General features: G+C 36.7%; 2 long non-coding RNA genes across 2 annotated transcripts; both read left to right on the top strand.

Annotated features, from left to right (window-relative positions):
- Positions 1 to 449: 449 nt before the first annotated feature.
- Positions 450 to 1,192, top strand: LOC148117350 (uncharacterized). Its single transcript, XR_015736991.1, has 2 exons — positions 450 to 641; positions 1,068 to 1,192. It is a non-coding gene; the product is annotated as an uncharacterized LOC148117350 (long non-coding RNA).
- A 924-nt stretch (positions 1,193 to 2,116) lies between these two features.
- Positions 2,117 to 5,688, top strand: LOC146889181 (uncharacterized). The gene is made up of 5 exons (XR_015736990.1): positions 2,117 to 2,193; positions 3,652 to 3,763; positions 4,431 to 4,532; positions 4,818 to 4,847; positions 5,460 to 5,688. It is a non-coding gene; the product is annotated as an uncharacterized LOC146889181 (long non-coding RNA).
- Positions 5,689 to 8,843: the final 3,155 nt, after the last annotated feature.

Raw genomic sequence — 8,843 nt, 5'->3', positions numbered from 1 at the left:
GGGGTTGGTGAAGATCTTCTCCCATTCAGTAGGTTGCCTTTTTGTCTTAATGACTGTGTCCTTTGATTTACAGAAGCTTCTCAGTTTCGGGAGGTCCCATTTATTGATTGTTGCTCTTATTATCTGTACTACTAGGGTTATACATAGGAAGTGGTCTCCTGAGCCCATGCATTGCAGGCTACTTCCTACTTTCTCTTCTATCAGGTTCAGTTTTAAATGAATCATATTTGACATATGCATATGCATTGTGACCTTTATCCATCAGTATAGTTCTGGAGGCAAAATGATTACTTAAATGCTCTCACAGGGATAGTTATTTATTTCAGACAGGAATGCTCAATTAACCATGCCAACAGAACCTGACCTTTAGTCTAATCTTATTTGTTTAAGAATATGAGATCATACACTGTTCAAGAGGGTCAAAGTAGAAACACTGGACAAAAGCAGGTTGTTGTGGTGCAGAACCATTGATTGATTCCATGAAACTCCCTCTAACTAACTGTATAAAAGCCTTGTCAGTTCAGTTCCTTCACAACCAATATCGTACTATGAGCTCCTGCAGAAGAGAAAAGGCAAACACCACCATGGTAAAGTTTCTGCTGCTGGCTTTGGCATTTGCCCTGGCTAATGCTCATGCTCAGGTAAATTCATTTGGTCTGTTCATTGGTTTGATGATCTTCAATAGCATATTTCTGTAGATGTGATGTGTCATTCAATTTGTCTGTATAAGTCCATATTCATACAATAGCCTTGCTGACTTTCACTCATGTGCACTTTTCAATCTGATTTTTCTAAGATGAAACAAATGATATAAGGAAACTATGGGTTGAATTTCAGAGCTTAAGAGGCCAACACATGAGTAGTTTCAAAAGGTCTCAGGTGCCAAATGCTATGTAAATTAAGTCATCGTATTAGCCTGTGTTACTCTATATCTTTAGAAGCATAATTTTGACCCAATAAACAAAATATTAGTGATTTATGCTTCTAGTTATTTTATGTAATTCCAAAGACTGGGATCAGAGATTCGGTACCAACTCACATTTCAATGGCATTTGTTGTTTGTTCAGCTTGAAGGAAAGTGGTTTACCACTGCAATCGCTACAGACAATGCTGACATAATAGAAGAAGGAGGACCTCTGAGACTCTATGCTCGTGAACTTGCTTGTATTGAAGCATGTAATAAATTGGAAATCACATTTTATATCAAGTAAGCAAATTGTCAACCATGCAAATTGAGAAGACTGTTTACGTCTCACAGATTTTATGCTGAGAAACACATAGGCGTAAGCTCTGTTTCTGATCTTGAAATTGAAGGCCTTATTTTCAGAAATGTGATTATGTTGTTTCATGATGGTTTAGCTCTGGACACCCCTCAGAATTTAGACACTGTCTCCAGTTCCTTGAATGTTTCCTTAGAATTGTCCAGGTTGGAGACCAGTACTTGGATTTATACTCTAATATTATGTGAATGAGATTCTAAGAATTTCATTAATAGTAAGTTGAAAGTATGTGTGAGCATTTGGTTCAACGCATACATGATACGTTATTCAGTCAATGACATCATAAAAAAGTCTTCTACATAGAGCTCAGATAGATCTAATTTGTGAAGTACTGTCTCTGATGCTCTAGTTTCAGAGATTCTCTCTCTGACATTTGCATAACTATGTTCATTGAAAGAGTGCAAAACACCATAAGTACTTATAAAGCTTAGAACTATTTCTATCTTCTAGCTCCAACTGTAAGTGTTAAGTTACAAACAAAATCACTTAAAATGCATGTATATAAACCTATGTACGTTATCATGGACTAGAACATGAGAATTTAGATATTAAACATCATACGCAGTAAGTAGTGAAATTTGAATAAAAAAGCCATTAGAGAATTCATAGCATTTGGCAAAATTGCCACAAATAAAGGAAGTCATGTGCATAATTAGAAACAGTATGGTATTTTTTAAAAGAGAATGAGGAGAAGTGCGTTATTCATAGGAACGTCTGTTTCAGCTCTGTACACTGTTCATAGATACTATTACTTCATCAAACCCATTACTATATGTAAAGATCTTTAATACAAACTCAAAGGATATAAAGGATAAACCATCATTTCCATGTTTGACTTCTAGGATGAATGACCAATGTACAAAGACCAAAGTCGTCGCGAATAGGCAAGCAGATGGCAAGTACAGATCACAGTGTAAGTACGGAATTTGGGAGCTTTCTCTGAACAAAAGCATTGTGGGTGAGCACATACAAGCTGACACTTCAGCAGCCTATAGGTACATACATCTAGAATAATTTTGGTTATTTGGAAAATTATCAATATTTCCAACAAACGTAGATACGCTACAAAGTAAAAGCACCTTGTTTACATGGAGAATAATACTATTACCTAAAAGTGAGAGTAATGCTAACAAAATGTCTCCAAATAGCGTCCTGCATGAAAATTTATTTCTAGTTAGTGTTCAGTGTCTTTTCTTTCATACAGTATCTTGGTTTGCTATTGGACAGGCCTGACAATCACTATTAAGTCTCAGTGGTGATGAACATCTCTGCAAACTTCGTGCCTCAGGCTAAAAAATACTTATATTATAAACATAAAGGATTTAAACTAATAGTGCTATTTTAGGGCTTCCTTTTCTCATGTTTTCTAGAGATCAAAACATTTAGATTATTGGATGATAAACTTCAATTTTGAAAAACAGTTAGAGGAAAACCTGTTTAAGAATTTCAGACTGACTTGTCCAATTTTGTAAAAAATGACAAAATAATAGCAACATTATTCACCTGAATTATAATTGGTGTGGCTTTTTGGTTGATCTTAAATGAGGGGGGGCATATTCTACTGGAAAGTCTATTGTTTTCAACACATTTCATGGTTATTAAAAAGAGGTCCTCTAATAGAAAATGGATAGCTCCTCAAATCTATTATTTTCCCATTGAACAACTTTTATCCTATAATCAGTGTCAGTAAGTGGAAATACCAGATGCACACACACAGACACACACACATGCATGCATGCATGCACACACACACATACACACACACACACACACACACAGAGAGAGAGAGAGAGAGAGAGAAAGAGAGAAAGAGAGGCATATGTAAACTCACATAGAACACTCACACAGACAGACAGACGCACACACTATGAATGTCTAGTAAATTTGAAATGTTCATTGTTATCTTTTCCATCAATAATATTACAAGATGAAAACTTTTGTGCATATTTCTAATAACCACAGTCTCTTTGCATATTTATTCAATTGTCTACCAGGTATTACCATGGTATGACACCAAAGTTTTTTATACTTTCAGGAAATTGTTAAGTGATATTTTGGATATGGTTGAAAGGGGAAGGAATACCCAGCAGAGTGATAGCACAGGTACTGACACATGGAATTCAGAGATACAGAAAGTGTCCGTACCTAGGATTCACTATTAGATTTAAAGAGTGGAAAATATTGGTCACTGCATTATGATAGAATCTATCAAATGAATGACTACAAGAATACCTTTGCTCCTGTTTTTCCTATGATAGTGAATCAGAGATGATATCTCGAATCATGACCAATATTAATGTTTTGTCACAGGTGACTTTAAACAAAGTAGAAAATGATTGACACTCATTTTGAAATGTTTCTGTTACTACAGTTGAAGGTGACAATATATTTTCACCTGTGTATGCAACACCAGAGTTCATAATCTTTTCCTGTCATAATGTGAATAGAACTGGGCCGAACAACAAACCTGATTTATGCTGTTGGTAAGAATGGTAGTGGGTTTTCTGATATAGTAAGAGAAGTATCACCCTGCAAATAGAGATTAAGTCAGATTCACCCTCCAGGTACAGTATCGTGGTGTTTCCAAACTCCACTTCACTAAATTAAAATATGATTGTTGTATAAGCCATCTTTTACATCATTTTGTATTTTGAGTAGCATGGTCATTGAAGACTTGTGATAATGAGGGAGGCTATTGGAAGTGTTTATGTTCAAGCTTCCTCACTGGAAATAAGGGAGCATATATTATTTTCCCAAAGTTCAGACCATTTTCAGTGTCATTTTCTCAAGTGTTTACTAAATTAAAACATGAACTCTACATTATAGAATTGGAAGAATTGTGAACCTTCCATTGACAGGCACTGATGACTCTCTAGTGTTATTGTTTTGAAAATGGGTAGGATTGAATTAAGTGAATTCTCTAGAGAAGTTGTTTTTTATATTTTAATACATCATGAAACACTGAAAAGTGATGTCATACTACATTTAGATTACATTAAAAACGTTCATGGAATGCGGGGAAATTATTTTTGCCTGTATTGACCAACCCAATATTGATGAAATTGGAGCAGTTGGGATGCTGAGGAAGCAATATAATTTCTTCAGAGTCATACTAAACATGTCTCTGGCATTGTCAATCATACAATACAGGAAAAGGAAAAACTTTGACTTCTGTACAATATGAAAAGCTTGAGGAATTTGCTAAGGTCCTGAACATTCCAAGAGAAAACATTCAAGATACTCTGGCTTCAGGTAACTTTAGTGAATATTATAGTGGCCATAGGAGATATGTGTATATATATTCACAAATTCATTTATGTATATATACAGTTAGCCTTTCTATCTATCTATCTATCTATCTATCTATCTATCTATCTATCTATCTATCTATCTATCTAATCAGTAATATTCCTGATTCAGATTATATCTAGTCATATGCAGTCTTTCAGTTGCTATTTCCAGAAATAGTCCTTGGAGAACTGCTTTCATATTCAGATAAAATACATCTCTCCTTACCCTTTTCATGTTCTTTTACAGATATTTGTCCTAAATAATGACTTTCTCTTGGTGAGTAGAAACAGGAGTCATGCTTAATCATTTTGATATTTGAATGGATTTGTACTTGTTACATAAAAAATTGGAAATATGTATGTGACAAAAGAAAAAGTAAACTCCAAAATAGGCAAAATCAATGCAGACTATTATTTGTCTTTTAAATCTAAATATTTTATATTGAAAAAAAAATGAATGATAGAATATATTTATTTATAAAACAATATGAAGCACTTTTATTTTGTTCAAAATTGCAAACATTTTTATATTAAGAATATTTCATCCAGAGAATGTTTCTTGTATTTGACAAATCTTACTCTACTTATGATTGTAGGGTAATATTTGTCACAGATATAGTAAAACCCTGTTGATGTTTTTAGTATATTCTTTGAAACCTCTCAATATAAGTTTTCATGTATGGCCACAGAATGTTATTTCCTTTTGACAGTGCTCCTATAGGATTCCAAGTCTAAGGCATTGGTGACTTCTAGGGAAGGAGCTACTTATGTACAATCCATTCTCTATATTTTATATTATTATATTTAATTCTTCATTCAACATAGGCAAGGATGAAATAGTTACTGTTTGTTCAACTATATTTTAATTTTTGATTTCATGTCTGCACAGATGACAACAGAATGAGAATTATGCATCATGTCCTCTTGACCATGAAATCAGTATCACATACAAATCACCAATATTTAATGAATTTTCCCTTCTCCTGTAAAGTCTGGATACCACATTCCAAATTCCTTATTTGCATTTCTTTTCCCTTCCTATGACCTATGAGCTGTACTTACTGTTTGAATGATTAAATAAAATGTATCAACAAGCAATAAAGATGCTGTGAAAAGGATATCATTCAAAAACATGTACATACTCACTAAGCATGGCCAGAAGACACTTAAGGACATGCTCAACCTCCTTAGCGATCAGGGAAATGCAAATCAAAACCACTTTGAGATACCTTCTTACACCTGTCAGAATAGCTAAACTCAAAAACACCAATGATAACCTATGCCGGAGAGGATGTGGAGTGAGGGGAACACTCATCCATTGTTGGTGGGAATGCAATCTTGTACAGCCACTGTGGAAATCAGTGTGGTGGTTTCTCAGGAAACTGAGAGTCAACCTCCCTCAGGACCCAGCATTTTCACTCTTAGGAATATACCCAAGAGATGCCCTATCATACTACAAAAGCATTTGTTCAACTATGTTCATAGCTGCACTATTTGTAATAGCCAGAACCTGGAAACAACCTAGGTGCCCCTCAATAGAAGAATGGTTAAAAAAGGTGTGGAACATATACACATTAGAGTTCTACTCAGGGGTAAAAAACAATGACATCTTGAATTTTGCATGCAAATGGATGGAAATATAAAACGCTTTACTGAGTGAGGTAAGCCAGACCCAAAAAGAGGAATATGGTATGTACTCACTCATAAGTGGATTCTAGCCATAGTTTAAGGTCTGTGAGTCTATAATTTGTGATCCTAGAGAAGCTAAATAAGAAGGTGAACCTGAAGAAAATCATATAATTATCCTCCTGGATATTAGAAGTAGGCAAGATTGCCAGGCAAACTCGGGTGCATGGGGGGGGTGGGGGTGGAAGTAGGGGAAGATAGTGAGGGAGAGGGGAGAGGGGGAGGATTGTGGATGGCTTGGGGGAATGGGAGGGAGAGAGGGAGGAAGGATGGTTCTGGGAGCAGGGAAGTTTATATCTCAACTAAGGGAGCCATTTTAGGGTTTGCAAGAGACTTGATTCTGGAGGGGTTCCCAGGCTCAAGGAGAGGTCCCCAGATTGTACTCTGGGCAGCAGAGGAGAGGGTGCCTGATCTGGCCTTGGCCCATAACCATACTGACGAATATTTTGCATGTCACCACAGAACCTTCATAAGGCGATGGATGGAGATAGAGACAGTGACACATATTGGAACACTGGACTCAACTCCCTAGGTCCAAATGAGAAGCAGAGGGAGGGAGATCATGAGCAAGGAAAGCAAAATCAGAGGGGGCTTTCATCCGACAATGGATGGGGATAGAAACGGATACCCACATTGGAGCACTGGAAGTCAGGACCGCGAAGGGTGCATTCACCCACTGATACAAGGGGTCTGATCGAATGAGAGCTCATCAAGGCCAGCTGGACTGGGACTGAATGAGCATGAGATCAAACCGCACTCTCTGAATGTGGTTGACATGGGGGCTGACTGAGCCCCCAAGGTCCAAATGAAGACTAAGAAGCCATTGACAATGGCACTGGGTCTTGTTTTGTCTGCATGGACTGGCTTTTTGGGATTCTGGCCTGTCTGGATGCTCACTTTCCTGTACTTGGAGGGAGGGGTCAGAAACTTGGATTTCCCACAGGGCAGGAAACCCTGACTGCTCTGGGGAATGGTGAGGGAGGAGGAGAGGGAGGGGGGGAGTGGGGGGAGTGGAAGTGTATTGGGAGGAGGGGAGGAAGTGGAAAGAGTGTTTTCAGATACTTGAATAAACATGTCTAACGGAAAAAAAAAAGAATCAAATTTTCCCCTTCCAAAAAAAAAAAAGAGAGAGAGAGAGAAGGATGGGGATGTGAGGAGGGGGAGGGAAAAGGGAGGAGGGGAAGAGGTGGAAATTTTTAATAAATAAATAAATAGATTAAAAAATAATACTACACAATAAAAAAAGATAATCAGCATTTCAAAGAACAACAGAGACAAAACCAGAAAACTAGTTACATCATCAAATATTAAAGTTAATAACTCTTCTACTACTTATTTCATAAGTTTTGAGACACACAAATAACAAGCGTGTCGCAAGCCTTAGGATATGTTCTTTGAGCAGGGTGGAAGGAGTTGATGAACTATGTGTGAGTCATGCACTATTTTTTGAATTTCAATGCATAAATGTCTCAATGTTTTGTGTTTTATTCAGGACCCCACAATTATTTTCTTCTTTATTCAAACAAGTGGTTTGCCATATATATCCCTAGTAACATGTACTGATTAAATAAACTTATGTTTTGACAATTCCCAGTACACACACACACACACACACACACACACACACACACACACGGATATTGTTATTGCTTATTCTTATCTCACACAATTTTGCTAGACTAGCACAATTTCCTCCTTTATATAAGTAGATTTCCCTTCTCAGAAGAGCTTCTCTTTTCTTCAAAAAGAAATTATCACAGAAATCCACACCTTGTGAAGTAGACAACAACAGATTGTGGGGGCCAGGTCCCAGTGGATAAATCTAGATCTCAGCTTCTGTGTCTAGGGAGCAGGGAATACCTCAGAAGAGAGTGCATAAAGATACTAAAAGCCAGTATACCAAAAATTCTGCTGTGCCATATTCTCTGTAAGAAATTGGAGAACTAAAGATGGGAAAAATGTCAATATCAACTGCAATGTTAAAATGCAGGCTTTCTGGGAAGTGCTGCCAGCATGACCTCTGGATCTTTTGAGAGACCAAGTATTTGGATGGGGTTTGTAAGCAGAATGCTGTGGTTTGCATGATGGCAAGTTGGACCTGTTGTGTGCCTGGATGTGGGGTGGTGTGTATAGCTCATGTTCATAGGTGCAAGTGGCTCTGCCATGCTTGACTTGGCAGGGCAAGCAGGAAGCACCTTATTTGACCTTGTAATGTCACAGTTTAGATTTTTTTTATGCACTTAGCAATTTAAAAAGTGATCCTGGACAATAACATATTACATAGTCACAACAGGACATATTCAGAAATAACATCCCTCTAAATGGGTCACACTGTTGGATAAATATATGTAGCTTGGAAAAGAGAAGAAAAAGTATAGAGAATGATAAAATAAAGTTAATGCTTAAAAACGATAAAGTCTTTAAAGAGACAGAGTATAGATAACTATATATTAAAAGGAGTAACATAAAATAAGCCATGTAAAAATGAAAAATTCACAGAGAGTCTGGGTTATGTATATTATTGTGTTATCTTTGAATTTTTGACTGTGAAGGAGCTAAGTACATAGAGACATTTCATTGTATGGGC

The sequence above is a fragment of the Myodes glareolus genome, chromosome X, assembly GCF_982192425.1.
Source record: "Myodes glareolus chromosome X, mMyoGla1.1, whole genome shotgun sequence".
Lineage (NCBI taxonomy): Eukaryota > Metazoa > Chordata > Mammalia > Rodentia > Cricetidae > Myodes > Myodes glareolus.
Note: the sequence above shows the minus strand (reverse complement) of the source record. Positions and strands in the feature narration are given on the sequence as shown.